This window comes from Lonchura striata, chromosome 3 (genome assembly GCF_046129695.1).
Source record: "Lonchura striata isolate bLonStr1 chromosome 3, bLonStr1.mat, whole genome shotgun sequence".
Taxonomy (NCBI): Eukaryota; Metazoa; Chordata; class Aves; order Passeriformes; family Estrildidae; genus Lonchura; species Lonchura striata.
The window spans coordinates 75,957,751-75,980,178 of NC_134605.1; the positions used below are offsets into that span (position 1 = coordinate 75,957,751).

At 35.7% G+C, this 22,428-nt stretch overlaps 1 long non-coding RNA gene across 1 annotated transcript in view; it reads right to left on the reverse strand.

The window, feature by feature from the left end:
* The window catches only part of LOC110478569 (uncharacterized), a 103,230-nt gene that overhangs the window by 42,423 nt on the left and 38,379 nt on the right, over window positions 1–22,428 (reverse strand). Inside the window, exon 3 of the long non-coding RNA XR_013339607.1 lies at window positions 17,974–18,179. This is a non-coding gene — a long non-coding RNA (uncharacterized LOC110478569). The remainder of the gene's footprint in view (window positions 1–17,973; window positions 18,180–22,428) is intronic.

A 22,428-nucleotide genomic window follows, 5' to 3' on the forward strand; every position in this document is an offset into this window, starting at 1 on the left:
TCCAGGTCTGTACTGCTGTTTAATCTGTCAGATTGTTTGTTGTTTTGCAGGGGCTTTTCTTCTCAGCATGCTCTGAGCTAAAGGATCCTATGCTTATAATAAGAAAGCTGTTCTCCTGACGGAGTCTGAAACTTTCAGAGATTTTAACTTGAACAAGAATTTCAAGTAACTAATTAGCTCCTGTCAGGATTCAGCTCCAGCACCTTGTGTGTGCAGGGTCTAACAGTCTATGCAGCAGAGAATTGGTTTTAAAAATGCCACTAGTGGCTAAATAGAAACTGAAAGGGATGATAAAGATTGATGCCTATTCCAGAATAAATATGGAGATGCATAGTGGAAAGGCTGAAGTAATTTTTTTGGGGAAAAAAAAATTACATAGAATTTAAATGAAAGGTGACTATATCTAGGTATGAACACTTAATACTAGAAGTTCCCAGTTCAATGAAGCTGTTGAATATCCACAGTGAACCCATGCGGCAACAATCCTCTTGTGCTCTATCAGAATTCTTAATGTTTTCAGTTACCTGAAAAATTTACTCTTTGAAAAAAGTATTAGAAGACTGAAGCAAACGACATCCGTGCTTCTAATTACTGAAAACAATCTTGTGTTTCAAAAAATTTTATTATTGTTCTTTGAAGGTGTGCTAATGTTTACTGTTCCAATGAAGAACAGTTTTACTTAGCTAAGCAGTGTACTGACAGTGAGTCTTTGACATAACTTTTTTCATCTTGTCATCTTTTTTCATCATCCTTTTTTAATTAGCTCAGTCATCAGGAATACTAGCATTTTCCTCATAATTAATTTTTAAAACTATATCTGTATCTCATTTGTTTTACTTGTTCCTTGAGTCTTTGCTGCATTTGTAAGAGACAGTACTTCAAAGCATGATGTAAAAGATCTTGGAGCCTCTAATTTTTGCTTTAGATTAGCTTTATAAAAAACTTACAAAAAACAGATATCTCGCATATATACTGAAATAAGTCTTTATCACTCTAGAACAAAAAATGGCAGCTGTGTTTTGCAGTCAGCAGGCTTGTAGCAATGCATAGGCTCAAAAACTGTGTTACAATAGAAAAAACACAAGGCTTATGTGAAGAATACTATGCACATACAGTAATTGACCCCATGAAACACTTCCAGGTATCTACCCTGGCTTTGCCTTTGCCTTTGCCTTGCCCTGCATATGGTTATTTACATCTATAGAAAATATATTGCTACAGCAATTTTTTTCCCCACTCTGCTTTTGCATTATAGAAGAACAAGTAACTGCATAAGCTGTAAAGAATGAAGGAATCAAGTTACAGATGTGCATGCCTACGTGTGCACACACACAGGGGAACTGCCAAGACCCCATCCGGATGCCACACTGCCATGAAAGGAACATGATGACAGCTCGGTATCACACTCAGCCTCCCCCTGCAGGGGTCATAGGAAATAAATTCTTTATCCAGTTGAGAGTGGATTTGGGAGAGCATTAAACAGAGACAGAACATGGCTAAGACTCAGCTGTTAACACCTCTCACAAAAAGGGACATGCACCAGAACCTTAAAGGCAGAAGATGAGCTTAATGTCTCATCATAGTGGTGCCTTTACTAGAAATGTGTTCCCACAGTTATAATCACCTGCAGCCTGGGAATCCTTCTAAGGATGAGATTGACAGCTGAAGTGCTGTAGCTGCAGATTTCTTCTCTAAATATCATTGTCTCTGTTTTGCTGATAGGGAGCATGAAGGGCTCTTTGAAGGTCATGGAGAGGCTTGGAAAGAGAAGGAATAGCAAGAGTTACTGTGGCTCTCAGCCTAGTCCCAGATACTTTCAGAGATATATTCATTGTGAGGCATATCATTCTTATATTCATAATTATACAAAGGAACTTCAAATTTGATTTGACCTTATTTTATTTCATTTTCCTGTGGTAATACTTAAATGCTAGTATTTCTGGCATTTCAGTTTTTCTTTATGCATTTAACAGCTGTAGAAAAGACATTTTGTGTCTCAAGTTTTGTCACTTTTATTATGTGCGTTCATCTTATCAAAATTAAGAAATATTATTTTTTACCATATAAATTATTTACAAAGATTTTAATGAAATCCTTCCTTCCTTCCTTCCTCCCACCCCTCCTTCCTTTCTGTCAGGGATGATACATGAAACAGAGGGGATACACAGGAGGGACAGAAGCAACTTGGTTTCTCCTGGAAACCAATAGTTTAAATTACTAAATACTGAGAATGGCAAAAGGAAGTCCAAATGCTAGATACATTCAGGACAAGATTAATATTTTGTTTGTTCATTATTTTTATGCTATGTTTTTCCCCAAATTGCTGTTGTTATTTTTCTATTTTTTTTATATCAATAATTACACTTATTTCTACTTTGGTTAATTATTTCTGTAATACCTTTATTGTTTGTGAAATGTATGTTCTTGGAAACCTTCAAGACAAAAAAGAACACTTCCAAAACAACCAAACCAACCTCACAGCAGAACTGAAAGTCTGTGGATCTTTGTTTTTTTTACCCAGTAAACTTTGATGAATTGGAAAGGATATAAATAAATAAATAAACAAACTACACTCTTACAGACTTCTGAGAATGGTGATTTCAACTATTGACTCAACAAATACTTATTTTCTATAAAATTCTGGGAGATAATTTATGAGACGTTTTATTAGTTAGATGAAAAAAAACTTCCAAGTAAACCTTGGTAACTGTACCCAAGCACCAAATCCACCCAGCATTTGAATGTAAAATGTAATCTTGAAATGTGAGAAAAAGGAAAAAGTAAAAAAAAAAACCACCAAATATAATAGCTATAATAGCAAATATGGAACATAAAGAAAAAATACTAGGAGCAAAAGACAGAAAAATGAGGCAGAAGGAGAACACTGTGTATGAAAACAGATTATCAAATTCACAGAATTTATCTATTGAAAGTACAAAGGAAGACATTATTAAACTAAAGAATATGTTTCTACTATTTGAATAATGAAATTTCTAAAAGTTTTGTGAAAGAGATCTTTTGAGGCTCTTTCATCTATTCCAACAACTTTTTGCAAAACATTTCTTGCTGACTGCAAAATGAAAGAATGTGAAGGTTGATATTTAATAGCCTGGAGCAGCTACAATCCACAGAGCCACAAAGGTATAAGGCTGACACTGTACAGAATACATTTCTGATGAACATTCTTGATATGTTCCAGGAAAACAACTGAATACTTATCCAGTCCATCAATTATTTTTGTCAGACAACAAGAGTGTAATGCTACAGTCCTTGATCAAAAATTGAGTCAATTGATTAAATTTCCAAGTCAATATTGCCTTTTAGTATCCATCACTAGCTATGAGTAACATAACATTCCAATAAAAGCTGTCTGAAAACTTTTCCTTAATACAAGCTTGTTTTCCTTGCTTGTGACATCCAGGAACCAGAGCAGAAGATACTTCTGCATACTGGCCTGGAGTGTGAAGTCCCCATGAAGTACTTGGTGAGAACATGATTGATAACTGAAAGAAGCCTATAAATTCTGTGTTATTGAACTTTGAGGAAGTTTACAATTTAAATCATTGAAACTTTTTTTGCAATGTAACTATCTCTTCCTTGTTCCTCAACTTTTCCTGAAGTACTCTAAACAAGTTTTATATCTGCCCTATTTAATATTTTTATTCTTTTATGCACTGTCTTTTCCATAGTTAGGAAATTATCATAAGAGGAGAAGATACCTAAATTATGTGAAGTCAGAAAACCAGCAGTGATTAGCAAGTAGTTTCCATGAATATCTGGAAAGCAACTGTGTCAGCCTATGCCAGCATTTAAATTTGCACAAATGTACATACTCAAACACCACTCTCATGTACTTAACATATCAAATAAACATTTATAGAAGATAGCAAAAAGGAAATAACTACTACAAAAACACTGTTAGTATAGAGTCATTCCTACTAACTAGTTTTAGCTTTGTGAATTGTTGGTATGCATTAAAAAAATAAATCAAACTATCATGATGCAGTTCTAGAAACTAAAAACAATTTCTAAAGCAAATAATATGTACAATAGCGCTATATGCTAAATTGGGAGCAGCTGCTGCTATTGACATTACAGATGGTTACAAAGTATATAATTTAGGTTTTCTGTAACAGTAAGTGGAAGAGACATTTAAACATAGATTCATAATTTTTTTTTCCAGATCTCATTATTGTGGACATATGTACACAAAGTTTGTGTATTAGGAATTTTTTTGCATGGTATTTGCTTCTTGGATTTTTTATGGATTCTCTAGAAAGGTGACTGTTTCAGAACATTACCTGCTTTTCAACTTAATAGAAATTTGGAGAGTCAAGCTCTCTGTAGTCTAGATACAGCCCATTTGAAGCTGAGGAAATACATGGTGAAAGATGAGAAATTTGGCATATTTAACACTAGAATAATAAAATCATAGAATCACCAGTGTTGGAAGAGACTCTCAAGTATATCCAATTCAACTCTCCACCCAGCACTACCACTGTAACCCTTAAACCACTAAACCACATCATCCAGCACAACATCCAGATGCCTCTAAAACACCTCCAAAGAGGAGACTTCACCACCTCCCAGAGCAACTTATTCCAATACCTGAATACCCTAAAAAAAAAAAAAAAATCTAATAGCTAATCTGAATTTCCCCTGTCTCAGTTTAAAGCCATTTCCTCTAGTCTTGTCACTGTAGGCATAGTAGAAGGGACTGGCCTCCACACAAGCACCTTTCATGGAGTTGTAGAGAGCGATGAAGTCCTCTTGAACCTCTTCTCGAGACTAAACAAACAACCTCCTTCAGCTGTTCCTCATAAAACACATTCTCTAGTTCTTTCATGAGCCTTGTTGCCCTTTTCTGTCCACCCTCAAGCATTTCAATGTCCATTTTAAAGTGAGGGCCCTAACAGAACACAGGAATCCAAGTACAGCATCACCAATGCTGACTACAGCGGGATGATCCCTTCTCTGCTGATTACACTATTCTTCATACAGGCCAAGATTCCATTGGCCTTCTTGGCTACCTGGACGAGCTGCTGGCTCAGTTATTGGTGTGAACCAGCACCCCCAAGCCCTTTCTAATATCTCCCAAGTTACTCCTCCCTCAGCCTGCAGTGCTGCCTGGGCTTGTTGTGGCTCATGTGCATGACCTGGCATTTCACCTTATTGAACCTCATGTAGTTGTCCTTGACCTTGAGTTGTCCATTGCTGAGTCTGTTCACAACCCACTGGACAGCCTTGCTCCCCTTGAACGGATCAGTGCTCCCACGCAATTTACTTTCAAGGAGTCCACCCATCCAAATTGTGAGCAGCCAGTTTTTCTTAGATGCTGTGGGACATGGCATCAAATGCTTTATTGAAATCTAGTAACACAGCATCCATGGCCTTTCCCTCATCTGTTGAGTGCATCCCCTTGTCATAGGAGGAGAAAAGGAGAAGGAGAAGGAGAAGGAGAAGGAGGAGAAGGAGAAGGAGAAGGAGAAGGAGAAGGAGAAGGAGAAGGAGAAGGGAGAAGGAGATCTGGTAGAACAAAAAAGCTCAGCTCATCCTCTGAAATGTTTCTGTAATTTATAGGAAAAGAGACGACTCTCCAGAGATGGCTCTCCAGAGGTTGATTTATCCAACTAACTTAGACACCTGTCTGGAGATGAAATAGGTGAATCACTCTCTGCAGGAGCCCTTCTCTGCACCGATGACCAAGCATGTCTGTTTGAAAAGCTATGACCAGGTCCTTGGTGCTTGTGGATCCATAGACTTCTCAGCACTGACTGCAGTGCAAAAGCTGGAGAAGAACAAAATGTTTGTTTAGTGACTATAAGAAATCCTCCTTCAGGTTTGTGTTAAAAAATAATACAGCATTTTTAGCCTTTGGAAAGTGCTGCATATTGAACATGAAAGACCAAGGAAAAAGTTATTATTCAAGTTGTCATCATTGAGCTAAACCTATGGTTGCGGTTTCTGTGCAATAGTCTTGCTAAAGTGCCACAAGTCAAGGTGGTCCTTGAAGTTCTTGGTGTACTACCTGTTTTATCACATACTCCCACTTCAATGATAGATTTGCAAAAGCACAACATAATATTTGTAACTCTTCATTATCCTAGAAGCATAAATATCTCAAGGATGAGACACTTTAATTGCTGACCTGAACATTGACAGAATGTTCTTGACAATGCAGTGACAGGTGATATCTTAATCAAATCCCAGCATCATCAGAGCTGGACCAAAATTTAAGAACTTTGTTATCATGCACACTTCTAGGACTATCTGTACATAGAGAAAAATGTACCTTTTACCGGCAATTATAATGGTTAATCATCCTTCTTTCCTGAATTAGATTTCTGGAAGCAAATCTTTCATCTGCCTTTTTATTTTTTGGGGTTTTTTTTTGTTTTTTTTTTTTGGTTATTGTTTGTCCCCAGATGTGCCTCTTTTTTAATCAAGGTGAAATAGGCTTAACCAAAACCAATTTTATTAGGATATTTTATCATTAAAGTTAGATGCTTGGAGAGAGAGTCAACTGTTCTACCTCTGGCAAATAAAAACTTCATTTATAAAGTACTCACCCTAGTCTGACTATATAATCCATAGTGAAATAGACCAGAGATACCTCCCAGAATAGCTGTCTGGGATAATCAGCAGAAGCCCCATCCTCTTGCCACTAACTACAAAAGGAAACTAGATAGATCAGTCCAGATTTGAATGTCTTACTTTCAAATATCTAATTAGGCAATAAGAAACTCACACTAGGACTCAACCCTAGCTTGTCAGGAGAGGGATTTGGATTTCAGTCCTTTGTAAAATAGAAGAAAGTTCTTGAACAAAAGCTTTGTTTGAAAAGAGCCACTCCTTCTCCAGCTTTAACTGCCTTGAGAGACTCATTCCAGGACAGAGCTTAGTCCTCTTTCCTCCATATAGAGAGAGGTGCTCCACATTACCCTAGAGTCAAATGCTTTGTCCTTGTTGAATTCTAATCATATCACACTTTTTTAAATATTTGACTGAAAAAAACCCCAATTCCTTATCATTTGAGTGGTCAAGGCAAAGGACTCCTCCAGGAATTTTATGCTTGTCAGTGTCTTAAGTAACAGATGAAAAAGCTTCTTCAAAAAAAATCTTCAGTAGTGGTTAGTCTTAAATTTGTGTTATGAGGAAAAAATGGGATCTAATTCAGCTTATATTAAACCAGGGACCTGGCAGCCAAATACAGTGTTAACTGTGACCTTTATGATACAAACTCATTTTTTATGCTGAATCAGTGATCCTAAGATGTTGTTTGAAAGGAAACCTTTCATATGGAGTTCATTGCTAAGCATTAATCTTTTTCAAAACACACTAAGAATCTATCAACACTGACCTTCACTGCTCTATATTACAATGGAGTGAGACTGCTGATGGCTGAAGGGAATACTGCAACAGATTTGCTTCAAACTCGGAATAAACAATTAACGTAGGAACTTCTAGGTTGCATACGTTTTCAGCATTGTTGGCTTGTACGCCTGCCTAGTGTATATTTGAATGCATTTATTCACAGATATACATGTATATGTGTACATACACATAAAATGAGGGTTCAGATTGCTATACCCACAAAAACCACTGAGGCAAATAACTAACTTGCTGTGGAAGTAGGCAGTGTCGTTTTTCATTTCTCATTAAATGAAAGATGTTTGTAGACATTTCACAATTTTCAATGAAGGTGAAGGATACTTATAAATTTTCATAGCAACTTTCTGTGAAAACAGAAGCAGAAAAAAAGTTCTTTCTAAAAGGGAATTCCTTTTCATATGCAAGGCCTTGCATTGCCTTTCACCTCACTTCATGTCTATAGCTCACCTGAACTAGACCCACCTTTATTTTCTCTTAAATCTTACTTACATATTCATTCATAAAGGTCTTCAATACCCTTTCTCTACAAATGGCATCATAAATTCCAGAAACCTTGCATGGTAATCCTAACTTTTCTCAGATTTCACATAGAAAACTGGAGTATTGTCTACATGTATATTTTTATATTAAAAAAATGCTTTTCACAAATATGCTGTCTTAAGCTGGGGCATCAGGAGATGGCACTGCAAATGAGGAGGAATTGAATTTCAGCAGAAACTCTGGGATAAGATCAATTTAATAATGAAAAAGAAAAACCAGGTATTCTCTGTTCTTGATATAACAACTTAAATATAAAACTGTTTATTTTAAAAGTGAATGAATAGAAGTGTATGTATATGTGAATGCTATGGAGGGAAAAAGTATAATAGGTTATTAATATCTCTTTAAATATTGGTAAATCTCTGAAAAATTTTACTCTGAAATTTCATAATTAATACAAATTAAAGTATGAAACAGATTTAATTTTGCCTCAAGAAGCCCTCTCATAGTAGCCATTGCAAGACACAATTTTCTGGTTCTTCCTCAAGGAAATGAACCACACACAGGCAAACTCACATCTACTGTCATTTTTCAATTTAGAATTAATCTTCACTGACTAGATTTTAGGGAAAAACTCACAAAAAGACTCTCAGAAAGTCATATTCACATTAAACAGAAATCTTCCTATTGCCAAACTGTTGATATTTTCAATTATTTACTGACATTTAAAATCCCATCATCCAAGTACTGGGTGTACGATGATAACTCATTGCATATATCAAACAACAGAAAAACCATGTCTGTTTTCACAGCTGAGCAGACTGATTTTACAAAATTAAGCCAGTGGTATAATATAATTTGAAAGAAAGAGAAGTTGTTGAGCTTTTTGTTTGTCTGAGAAGCAGGCATCCATTAACTCAAGGCTGTTAACAGAATAATGACAAAAGAAGCACAATGCTCTTTCTGATTCTCTGCTTCCTCCTCTGGAGACTCAGGCTCATTTGGAGCGTTGATGCTTACCAGACTACAAAAAAAACCACAGCAGCTGTTTTAGAGAGAGAAATCTCCATTTGCAACAACAGCAACAGCAAAATCAATTAAACAAGCACTTAAAAAGACAGCTAAAAAGTGCTCCAAATTTTGCAGTCTATCATATATATTTTTTCCCTAGTTTTAAGCATACTTTTAAAAACTGAAAAAAACCCAATCCTTTCTAGAACTACAACATCTCAAAGAAATTTAGCTCAAAATTTGAAAGATTACTTTTTGTTAGCATTGATAGATATCTTTTGTGTGTCTGCACATTTATAACTTTTACTAACAATGCAGGAATAGAAGTAATTTATATCATGCTTAATTCTTGAGTCCTAACAAAACTTCTCATAAGACTATACCTCTGGAAAGGTAAAGAATAGTTCTTGCTGTCTGATTTACTTTCAGCAATTTCAAAACCTGTAGAAAGTATTAAGAGGAAAGAGTTTCAACCTATCTAACTGAAAGTTTGAAGGAGGGAAACATAGGGATTACTCTCCATTTTGCTTCTATTGCTGTGTTACCATTAGAAGAAATAGAACCAGCCCTCAAAATCATGAAAGTATTTTGGAGAACTTTTTGTGAGCATTCATTTTTTTTAACATCTAGTTTCAGATCCATGCTTTTATAGAGGTACATATCTTCTTTCTGACATAACACCTTTAACTATTGACCAAATATATATTTAGCATATTTACAGTAATTTCCACTCCAAAGAATACTATAGATCATTGGATAAAAATATAACCCCCCTCAGACAAAATAAAGAGGTTTTATTTACATTTACATATACTGCATATTTACTTATATCATTTCAAAAATGCTTAAAATTCTTTTTTCAGATAAGTCAAGTTTTATTGATATTGATGCAGTGTATAGAAAGCAGGGCGTAATCCTATTATGAACATAAACATAATTTCTATATCCCAAGTAATGATCTCAGAAAACTAAGTTTAGCATTGGGTTTTTGTTTGAGTTTGGATGGATTTTTTAGAAATGCAAAACTGTGGCCCCAGCAAGGCAAATATTTCAAGCTTTAAAGTTAGAATGTTGAAATAATGGCCTCTACGGAATCAGAATGAAAAAAAAAAAATTCCACTGTACAAACCGAAATTGAAATAATGTATAGAAGAAAAATAATCTGTCCTGAGATTATATAAAAATAAACCAGTCTTTAGAAATAGCTTTCCTTTAAATATTTGCTCTCTCAACAAGCATTCCTTGCATATGTCAGCACATATACATATATATATGCATACATGCACATACACATGTGTTTACTCACTATTCAACATAGACACTAATATTTAGTAAAAATTTCAGTTCCACATTTCAGTGAAAAACGATTGTGTTCTGATGGAAAATTTATGTTGTCATGCCATGTCAATGGAATTTGAGAACAAATAAAGCATTGCCCTTTTTCTGTAGTCAATGAAAAAAAGTATTTCTCTACCCATTTCTTGGTGTTAAATCTCCAGTCAAAGGAAAAGGTTGAGTTTTACAGAGTTATTTTACACAAACAGTGGATGCTCATTTCTTACCTGTGGTAACTTTTTATTTCACTGCCATTTTGTCTAGGGTGCATATAGGAAAATTATATTAATTCAGTGTATTTTTCTCATGAAGAAAGAAGCTGGTTGCCTTCACAATGCACTTGCTCCACTCTGAAACTGAAGTTCTGACACCCTGCATGCTAGCCTGTCCAAATGGCAGTTTACAAAGCAGCTGACATTTGGCATTTCCATGTAAGACTCAGAAGAATGAACACATCTGTTTGTAGCTAGGCCTGAGTGAAGCCGTTTGGTTTTGGTTTGTCAAATTTTAGACAATATCTTGAAGCCTGATTTTCATCTCACACTGGTATAGATCAGCTGTGATCTCTTGATCTCAGTGAAGTCAGTGGGAGTTATGACTTCAGCAGAGACAGGATTTTCAGCCCACAAGTAATATTCTGAGACTAATGTTGTTACACTTCCAAAGAATTACCATTAAAAAAAAATCCTATTTATTTTTCATTTTTGTATTACCAAAATTCCATGAGAAATATTTTCTTTATATCAATTTTTTCCCCCTTGGGTTAAAACTTCTCTCTGTACTACAATCTAATAGCTAAAAAAAAAAAAAAAAGCCTAAAGCTGAATGAGAGTGAAAGGGAAGTCTTTATTTTCTTGAGAAGAGACTATTTACCTACTCAGTTATATATAATTCATGTTTTCCTAGAATTATATTTATTTCTCATAACTCCATTAGTGACATATAATTTCAAAGCATACCTTAACACATAAACTGTCTCTTTCATTTGTTCAACCTGTATCCTTTGGCCATCATAATAATTAAAACACTAATATGACTCCATGAATCAATATATTGTTTGAAAATATAAATTTGCTCATGCAGGTAGAAAGCCACGTCAAGGAATACTACAAAACAATTAAAAACTAAACCAAGAACATCCTTAGAATGCCTGTGTCCAGCTCTGGGGTCAGCAGCACAAGGTAGGGTATCAGCATGTTGGAGCTTGTCCAGAGGAGGGACATCATGATTATTAGAGTGATGGAACAACTCTCCTATGAAGAAAGGCTGAAAGAATTTGGATTGTTCAGCCTGAAGAAGAAGAGGCTTCAAGGTGACTAAATTGCAACTTTTCAGTCTTATAAGGTAGATGGAGAGAGACTATTCACAAGGGTATGTAGTGATAGGAAAAGAGGGAATGGCTTCAAACTGAAAGATGGTAGGTTTAGGTTAGATATTGGGAAGAAATTATTTACTGTGAGTGTGGTGAGGCACTGGAACAGGTTGCCCAGAAAACCTGTGGCTGTCCCATCCCTGGAGGACTTCAAAGACAGTCTGGATATGACTTTGAACAACCTGGCGTAGTGGAAGCTGTTCCTGCCTATGGCAGGGTGCTTTGGAGCAACAGTTGATCTTAAAATTCCTTACCAATCCAAGCCATTCTGTGATCCTATAAATATAATGCTGCTTCCTTTCTTACTGAAGATGAAAACAGAATAATTCTTAATTGAGACACATAATTATTTTGCTACAATATACCATAAAGGCTATGAAATGGAATGAACCCATAACAAATGGCATAGCTAACTAATTTAAGACTTAAATTTTTGGCATCTTTTAGAAACAGAAAACATACATGCATCTTATAACCATTATTTTTCCATAGGTCCTGGGTTTTTTCCAATAAATTTTTGAAAAAATGTTTGGTTTTTTTTCTGGATTTCACACTATTTTGCTCTTAGAAACATAGATGCACACAAAAATACTGATGTAATCCATGACACAAATAGCACTGATTTAGCAAATGGTTGTGATGTTTAATACATATTTATCATACATAAAAATATTTAGGTTTGTATGTTTTCAGGTTTTAGGGTTTTTGCCTAGTGTTCTTATATGTCTAACATTCCCTATGAGAGTTAATTCAGTAAAGAACTAAATGTTTTAATTAAATAATGTAAATTCCATCAGCAAATGATATTTGAATATTCTATCATCATGGTATTCTATCAGCAAATTTTAGAACATTAAAACAAAATAAACCAAACATAGTTTAGAATGAGTAGCCATGAAAATAATTTTACAGATGTTAAATAATTTTTAAAAAACGTGACAGTTATAAAGAGAATCTTATAATTCTTAATATATTTTTTACCCATCACATATTCTAAGATGTAGTAGCACAGCACTTCTGCATTTGCTTCAGAAAATCAGAGTCAAATTTAGACAGTGGTTGTTATGGTTATGTGGAAGGAACAAAATTTAACCTGTCTTCTGAGTATCAAATCATTTTTTATTTATATGTCTAGCATGCTCCTCTTAAATTGAAATCTATATTTTGGGGTTTTTGGGGTTTTTTAATGGCTATAATATAGAATTCTACATGATTAATGGTTTTTCACAAAATTTGGTTGTTGAACATACCGTATTTTCCAGTCTTCATACAAGAATTAGTAAATTCATGGTGTATAAACCAATTGTAAATGAAGTTCAAGAAATACTTTTCATAGAAATATGGAAGTTTAGAAATATAATGGCCAAAGTTTTTTGAAAAATAAGTTTTGGTGGCAGATTCGATGTTTAAATTGTGGATTTTCCTCTCTATACTTTCTAAATTCAGGGCTGGAATATCATTTGAAGTACAGACAAATTCACATATAGGGTTCAAAATGCTTAGAGTACATATACCATTTTTTGATATTTGTCTTTGTGCACTCTCTGCCTACGTTCAAGACAGAGTGTGCTTTGAAAGCATTGCAAATATCGCTATCTGCAAGGCAACTCTTATCTAAAATGCCTGATTGCTCAGTTACATTGTGCTGCATCACGATAGGATGACTAATCATGTCATAAAAGTTAAATGAAATCATCTAGCCAGGATGAAGAATGCATTTTAAGAGTTCCATATTTCAAGTAAATTATCTGTTCTTTCATAGTGACTAATGTTTGAGTGAAAGAAGCAATTTTTTTTTTCCTGGGTAGCTAGAACAGCTTGATTCTGCTCCATTAAATTCAGTGGAAATGCTGTTGTTTACCTTTCTGAGTTTAGGATAGGAGACTTCCATGAGAAAGACAGTGACACATGTGAACATGTTTTAGGAAAAAACTCAATCTACTTGGGTATGGTTTTCTTTTTACCTCTGACATACTATGTTACTCCTAAAGCTTTCAGAGCAGAAGCATATACTCTTCAGTGCAGCACAGAGAACAACAACAAAAAAATATGGTATGCTAATTCTATGCTTCTACATAGATGAAGTGGCATGATAGCTTATTTATTTTATGAAGTGAGCAGTTTTTAATGATATTAAAATTTCAATATTAATATTTTATAGAAATAAAACACTGAAGCTCCAATATAGTTAGAAATGAAGAATTTTGAGAATCCAGTTAATTGTCATTATAACCTACATATGAGGCAGTTTCATTTTTAATTTTTTGTCTTAGGCTCCCACAATAATATTTTAATAGGAATTATTTAAAGGAATGTTCAAGAAATACTCCTGTCCTATGTAAAAATGTCACGTGAGTAGGCAAGCTGGCTTTGCAGAATGGTCAGTGTCCAAAACACCAATCTGTAAAAACTAAAAAAGCTCCAAATCTTATCTTAGGAGAGTTATTGACTCAGAGGCACCATGTGTGATGGCTCTCTACAGCAAACGTGGTCAAGATTATCATTAGGCATGCCATGCACCCAACACTAATTCCAGTGTCAGGGTTTCAGTTCTAAAGCAGCTCTGCTGCAGTTGGTTTTTGGCATGACTTCAAAGCTCATATTCAAAGTTAGAGAGCTTAAAACCATGCAAGCTTATTTAGGTTCTTTAAATGGTCCGGCTTAGTAGATGTGTGGGCATTTGAAGCTTTGTAAATCATTGCAGTCTAAAATGAAAAATAAAATATGACTATTTTTACTCAGTTTTCAATGACATGACACTGAATTAATTTCAAAGCATTTTCTCCCTACCTATCCCTCCACTGTCCCTTAATCTCAGGAGTACTGGAGCTGTAACATTCTTGATTATTTTCTTGGCTTGCCACACTATTAAAGCTTACAAAGACTTTGCCAAACAAAAACCCTAACCTCTTCACTGAAAGCCCTCCTACATTAAGAAGCCACTGCTTTCTTATCTGTTAGGGAAGTTGTTGGACTTGAGTCACCACTTTTTAAAGACTGTCTTGTGACTTGATGGCCGTCATAGAAGAATGTGTTGGTACTTCTGTCAGTTACATTTAAAGCACCTTTTGCAATGAGAACGGTTGAAAACTCTACTAATACAAATATCAGTTCTGCACCTATTATGTGCTTAACTTTATGCACTTATGTTGCACTCTCCAGAATGTAAGAGCAGCATACAGCACAAACAGAATGTCATCACAGCCTGATGTAATGTTACAACTTCCTCAGTACTTTAAAAATAGCTGCCGAGCACTCTACCAAAGGATATTTTCACCTTGCAATAGAGAAATTTTCATTCAGAATTACCTCAGTCCAAGGGTATTAGAAGGTAATATAAGGGTATTGTGTGGTCTGTGGGCATTCAGAGATTTTTCTGTACTGAAACAAATGTTGGCTCGAAAACCCATTAGTGCATTTTTGTGAATCAGCACTGAGACCTATATATTAGAAGACACCAAGAATTAAATTTTGGGTTTGGATATCTACTATGATCTCAGATATCACATTGATATTATATATTTGTGAAATTATTCATAAAAATGTTCTTACCCATGTTTTATAATTACCTATTTCAAATATTTTCTTCTGTGCCCTACTATCATTTCAGTTTTAATGTTTAGTGTTTATGGTGAACCCTGAGCTGGCTGGACACTTAAATTGAAACTACTCTTCTTTAAAATAAGTCAATCAAATTATATTGAAATTCTCCATTTTCAAAAAGAAAAATACAAAGCCTCACAACTTCCAGAATTTAAACAGTGAAAGTGAAGATTCTTTGGCTGTGAATGTTTACAAAATAAGATTACAGTTCAAAGTAAACGCATGGAGACAGACAGAAGTGTTAAGGATTAATGACTCAAACAATTGGCCATTTGCAAAAGAAGCAGGGTGTTTTGCTAAACCAGGTTTGCACCCCGCAGCAGGAGAGGAAGGAGAGCTTTTGGTGTTTGGTGGCAAAACCTCTGGTCTGCATAAGAACAGCCCAGGTGCAGACGGAGTGCTAATCTACCATGGGAAGATGACCACAGACAAACTGACTTTGTTTAGCAGCAAGCTGTATCTTGAGCCAGATGGGGAAGAAGACTGGTAAGAAACAGGTCTTGGAGGGGTGGGTTAATGTTTTTTTTGTTATGATAACGTCTTCCCTTAAACAGTTGGGTTAAGTGTAAAACTCCCCTCTAGAGAACAGACCAGGACATTCCACATAGCCTGAAAGTATTCGGGCCTTCTGATGCAGCATAACTAGCTCAGCTGCATGAAAAGCAGGTGCCATGTCTCAGAAGATCTCATCAAAGACACCTGAAGTGCCCTCAGACACATTTCTGGGGCATTCCACCACATGACTGCACATGATCCACAGTGTTGCAACAGACAGTATAAAGCTTCCCCTAAACTGGAAGCACCTGGACATTCCCACCTGAACCTGAATGTATATTAACCCATTCCCAATCCCCAACAGATCAAATCTACAATGACCAATGGACATGTAAATTGCAAAAATCAAGTCTTGTTGCTGGGTCTCTGGGGGCAGATATCTTTCCTCCCTGCTCTTTACTCCTACTCTTTTTTTTTTTCTGTATCTATTTTCTTAAGTGATACCTTTATATTGTTATATTTCTATAGATAATAAAATGACTGCATGCCTCCTTTACACTGCAACTCAATTGTTCTAAAATAAACCATCCGTATGTATGTGTACAAAGATGTGTGTGTGTAAACACTGGTCATTTAGTGTCTTTTCACTGTAGCCCTCACCAGTGGATCTATTGACAAGAACCTCAGTTAGTCTCACCTTCAGGGGTGGGTCATATAACACCTGTATATAAAAATGTTTAGTGGCACTGATTTAGCTCCATTACCCACCACTCTTTGGGCCTTTCCATTCAGATATTTTTTTTACTCAGAGAAGAGGTATGCCTGCTTGTCTCAGAAGAGCAGGACTGCTCCAGATTTGTTACTCCCATATCCACCCATTGGAATAGACTGACTTCAGTGCTCCTCTGCTGAAGGCTGACAGAAGTAAGCAAGATTTTTTTTTTTTTTTTTTTGTTATTTCTGATATCAATGACAAGGACTCTTCAAGACAGTATATCTGTATTTACTGAAAGATCTTCCTTTTTTCCACTGTAAGGTTTTAGTTGTTGATTAAGATTTCAAAGCAATTCCTTGGCTTTTGGGAGGAGAAGAAACATAGATTCTGTTTTCACAGATGTCAGGCCAGAGGAATTAGAGAAGTTAAATTAACAAATGCTGATATCAGACAGTGTAAATGAATGGAAATGCAAGATTGACACCTCTTCCTAGATCTAAAAAAGAGGATTGAAGAAGGGCAGACCTGCTCTAAGGATACACACAGACATATTGAGGATCCATCCCCTTTATGACTGAGCTTAATTTTGAATCTAGAGCCTCTAAAACTCTAAAGGATATCTCAGGCTCTTTTACCCAGTCATTTACAAAGATGATCTCCTGCTCAGACTTCATCAAAGCCTTTCTTGAGTTCCATGCAGGGAGGCTACAGGAAATTCCTGAAACTCTCCTTTAGGTGAGAGGTTTGTTAGCAGACTGTGACTGTGCAGACTCTGAATTGCACCCATATGTGACTAATTGTTCATCTCCTAACATTCCTGGGAGGAAAATGTTTACTTGGATTGCATTTCAGTTGTGGTATAAATGCTTGCAAAATGTTGGCAGCTTTCCAGCTATACTGCTGGACTCTGATGAAATATATAAGAATATCTCTATTAACTCTTCTTTTCTTCTCTCTTTCTTAGATTAATATTACAATGTCCTTGAATTGAACCTTCATTGGCTCAAAGTTGGATCCACACAAACTGCTTAGCATAATGGTTCTATAGGGAGAAAATACATACAATCAAAGATGAATTGGATATTAAGTTGGGCAGAAATGGCGGGGGGGGGGCGCAGAGAGGGGCAATAAAAAAAGTTTTTCAAATATTTTAATGGGAAAAGACAGTGTGAAAATAGCATCCACCTACTACAGGATGAGAATGGTCACCTGACATGGTGACATGGACAAGGCAGAGGTGTTCAATGCATTCTTTGCTTCTGTCTCCAACACAGATGACAGACCAAGAGGCTCTCAGTGCCCTGAAATGGAGAGCCATGTCTGTGAGAATGATTGACATCCAATCAGCCCTGAACGTCTGTGGGACCTGCAGCTCCATCTTGATCCTTATAAATCTATGGGGCCTGGTGGGAATCATCCAAAAATCCTCAAAGATCTTGTTGGTGTCGTTGCAAAGCAGCCAGGACAGCCAGCAGTGTCCTGGGGCACATCAGGGACAGCCAGGCAAGAGAGGGGATTGTCCTACTCTGACCAGATTGTCCCACTCTGATCTGCACTAGGGCAGCCTTACCTCAAGTGTGAGGTGTTTTGGGTGCAGCAAAGGTGATGAAGGGACTTAAGGGGAAGCTTTTCAGGGAGTGGCTGAGGTCACTTGGTTTGTTCAGCAGAGAGAAGAGGAGCAAGAGGGGAGACCTCATTGTGGTTTTCAACATCCTGACAGGAGGAAAGAGGAGGGGCGGGTGCTGATCTCTTCATTGTCAAGAGGAGTGACAGGACCTAAAGAAACAGAATGAAGCTGAGTCAGAGAAGGATAAGGTTGGGTATCAGGAAAAGGTTTTATACCCTGAGGGCAGCTGAGCACTGGAACAGGCTCCTGAGGGAAATGGTCACAGTACCAAGCCTCTCCAAGGTCAGGAATTGTTTAGACAACAATCACAGGTACCTGCTATGACTCTTAGGGATGGTGTTCTGCAGGGTCAGGAGTGGGACTCAGTGATCCCTTCCAACTCAGCATATTTTTTTTTCAGATAGTTTAGTTTTACTGACTGCTTTATCTATTACAGAGATAGCCAAATTGGATTTCTGCGCAAAACATAATCAGAATTTGAATCTTGAAATTCATAATCTTCATTGAAAATTATATTAAAAGTTCATCAGTATTTTACTTCTGCTCCTTGCATCAGTATCTGGTTATACTTGATTAAGGCAAGATATCTTAAAAAGTTTTATAACAAAATCCTTGCTCTTGTGTTTCTATCAAGTCAACCCACACAGAAGTAAAATTTCACTAGTTTATCTGTAAATATAATTTGACCAGAATAGCCAAAATAAACATACAATTTGAATGAGCTATATCCTGCCATTGATATAAGGAAGTGTATGCTTTTCTAATTTAAAATTAGAATTTTCAAAAGCTTGAATGCAGATACCAAAATTAGTACTATGGTCATTGCTGGATTCAAAGTTGAAACTATCAAAAATGAAGAAAGTTATGTTACAAACTGTTCCTTGTGAAGAATGGTTACTCATTGCTTATAAGAGGAGAAGGTTTCTTTTCTTTTAACATTTTATCCACTCAGCAGCTAATATTCGCAAATTTTCATTTGTAAGTACTTCTATAAGAATAGTGTGCAGGGTTTTTTGTGCAAGATGGACAAAGGAAGAAATTTGACAAGAAAATTCAAGTTAATTGTTTGAAATATAAGTATAAAAGTAATAAATTAAATTCCTTTCCTTTTAGTTATCCTATAGCATGTTTTCTATATAAATAATTTTCATCACAGTCATAAGAGAGAAAGGGTTTTTTTAAATTTTTAACAACTAAAAATGAACATATTCTGTTAGAAATTAAACAAAATGAAAAGTGGATATCTTTTTCACAAAGGGTGGTTTAATAAAAATATATATTAACTTTTAAAAATCAAATTAAGAACCATTTTTAAAAAAACCAAAATAAACACCAACAGCTGACTGTCTTTAGATCAGCAGAAGAAGGTGGAAACGTGGGATTGAATCTCTCTGCTAGAAATGGGGATTCACTAGTTGGCCACCCTGATCTGGAGTAGATGGACAGGGGAAGGAAGAGCAGCAATGCCCAGGGCAAACTGTGCTTCTGTCAGCAGCAGCCTCTCAACACCCATCTCCTCTGGCCCATCTACCACGACCTTCCTCACTGCTGCTGAGTGAAGACTTGACAGGAGACAGAGGGTGTGCAACAGTGATTTTGCATCTCCAAAAGCTCCCAGGCCTTTGGAGGCTGTGCCAAAGAGTGGCAGACAGAGGCACCATGAACTCACGTGGTGTTCCAGTGAACTTACAGAGCACGGTGTGGGCCCTGTGTATTTGATGAGAGGAGCAGTAAGTATCAGGGATGGTAGATACCTCACTGCTGCTGCCAGTGAAATGGTGATAGGAACTCTGCTGACACTGCTAGGTAAAGAAGGGACTCTAGAGTGGATGCAAACAGCTGGTTTCTCTTCACCCTCATGTTTGGCTAAAGCCCAGGTCCAGTGTATGCAGCCTGATTAATTTTCCTCAACTTCAGTGTGCATTGTAAACTAAATTAAGTTTAATGGTTCTAGCTCTCTTTTTTATGACTGGTAATGAGAAAGGTGTCTTCAAAGAAAAGGTTGGTCCACATAAAAAAATGTATTATATACTCCTTAGTAGAGGTATGTATTTCCCAGGGTTGTTAAAGCAATGTAAGATGACTGTACTCTGAAGTCAGACATCTTTAATCAGGAAGATAAAACTAAGGTTCAAATTGCAATGTCAGCTCAGTTGCATGTAAACAATGAATAGACATTTAAAGTCACTCAGACCTTTAAATATATCTATATATCTAAAATTAGCCATCTGGGTCTAAAGCAGTCAGCTTGGGTTTTTTTTCCAGTCAACGGAAATGGCATAACCAGGAGACTTTAGCAGTTTTAGCATTTTTAGCATTTAGCCATTTTAGCATTATCCTCATACTAAATACCCGTCTAAAATAAGAGAGGTGTCATTTTTCCTTCAGGTCTATTTTTCTCCACTGGTTTTATAAGGATGGTCTAGCATGACTGACCTGTCATTAACTAGATTTTTAGTCATCTAAACTTAAGTCAAATTAATCCCACACCTAGCTTACACTTATAGAATCACTCAAAAATCTTTTTTATGTCATAAATAATTAAATAAAGTAATAACTATATTCATGTACAGACAGAAGTTTGGGGAACTATGGCTGCTTCATAAGAAAGGATTATATATTTCATCTTCTGTAATAAACAACAGGCTGTGGTTTCTTCTGCTGCCTGATAAATGAGAGTCAATCCACATGTCAATGGAGAAAGTCTTAGATATCTAACTAATAGATTAAAATATCAGAAAAGTAGTTTTCGAGTTATCTTATTATATTCTATTAGCATGGCACTATGGCAGTGACAACTTTTGAAGTCTAGATCCTGCCATTGAGCAAGTTCTCATTGTTTCACTTTACTTGCTTGGATTCTTTATTCCCATTAGAAAACCCATGCTGTTTACATTCATACAATGTATGCCCACTGCTATTTTCAGTCACAATAAAAATCAAGCAGCCTCCTCAACAAGCCATCAAATAATAATGAAATACTTTTCAGAATTTTATCACAAAGGGAAAAAAAAAGCATGAGTTGTTTCCTTTAAAACTGAGGAAATGCCTAGGGAATGCTGAGTCATCTCTGTGAAATCTGTCACTCACTTCTGCACTTGTAGAAGTCTACCAGAACTATAAGAGGACAGAAGAAGTAAGCAGGGAGTGGTCTAAGTTACTGTCCTCTCTGCAAACATATATACCAACAGCGTCACAAAATCTTTTGTCTTGATCTTCACACCAGGATGCACAAATCTCAATAAAATATGCAGTGTTTTTCCGTGAACGTGCACAAATACACAAATTGATTCTAATATTTGTCCTGATGCAACCTCTCAGTATAAGTAATAAAAAAGAAAAATTGTAACAATAAATATTTGAATGGTTATGACATTTAAAAATTTTGATATATAGGATTATGAAAACAAATTAACCAATATTTCTTCTGTCAAAATAATCTAACTTGATCCAGAGACAGAAGGCAACAATGAATTTCTAGTCAGTCTGATGTGTACTAGGCAGAAGCATAATAAATCTTTACACATTGAAGTGATAAAGTAGTGTAAATTTTAAAGAAGATGCAGGAAATTTTATAACTGAAAAAAAATTAATTTGTTCTAAGAAAAGTACAACAAAATACACAAAAGTATTATTTTTTTTTTACATCTAATTACATGGATTCATATCAGCAATGCATTTTAATGGGACTGTAGATCACATCTTTTATTCTTGGTAAGCCATACTAAGTCCATTTTGCAGCATATTAAAATGAGTGCAGTAACCTCAGCATATTATAATAAGTGAGCAAAGTAACCCATCTGCAGTAGTATTTGATAGACAGAAAGGAACTGCAAACTGGATAAACAAGTCTTGCTCCCAAGACCTGAAGCACACAAGTAGCAAAGGAAAAATGACAGGAGAAAATTTAAAAAATTCATTTATATTAATTTATTTATTTTGTATCTGCAGTAAAGATCAGTTATGTGGTGGATTGAAGAAATTATGGCAGCTCTTGGTCCAGAGAAACAACAGGGTGAATGGGAAAGGTGACCTCTAAGGAGTTAAGAATTTTGCCATATAATAATTAAAGTTTTTTGGTTTTATAAGTGGCAATTAAAAGTGTACAAAATAAACTAAGGAATTAGAATCCTAGATATTAGATCAAATCTACCAAGAGATTCAATATTTCTTAGATAAACAAAATTAAAGATAATATAGATAATTTCCTGTCTAAGGAAAAAAAAAAAGGAATACTGTACAATGAGTTATTGACTCCTAAAGTTCATTTGTGCAGTAATTGCATGCTAAATACTTGTTTTCTTACAGTTTTGTTGCCAAAAAGGATATCCAATTAAAAAAAAAAAGGTAAGGAAAGGAAAGAAAAGGGAAAAGGAAAAAGAAAAAATACAATTTTTT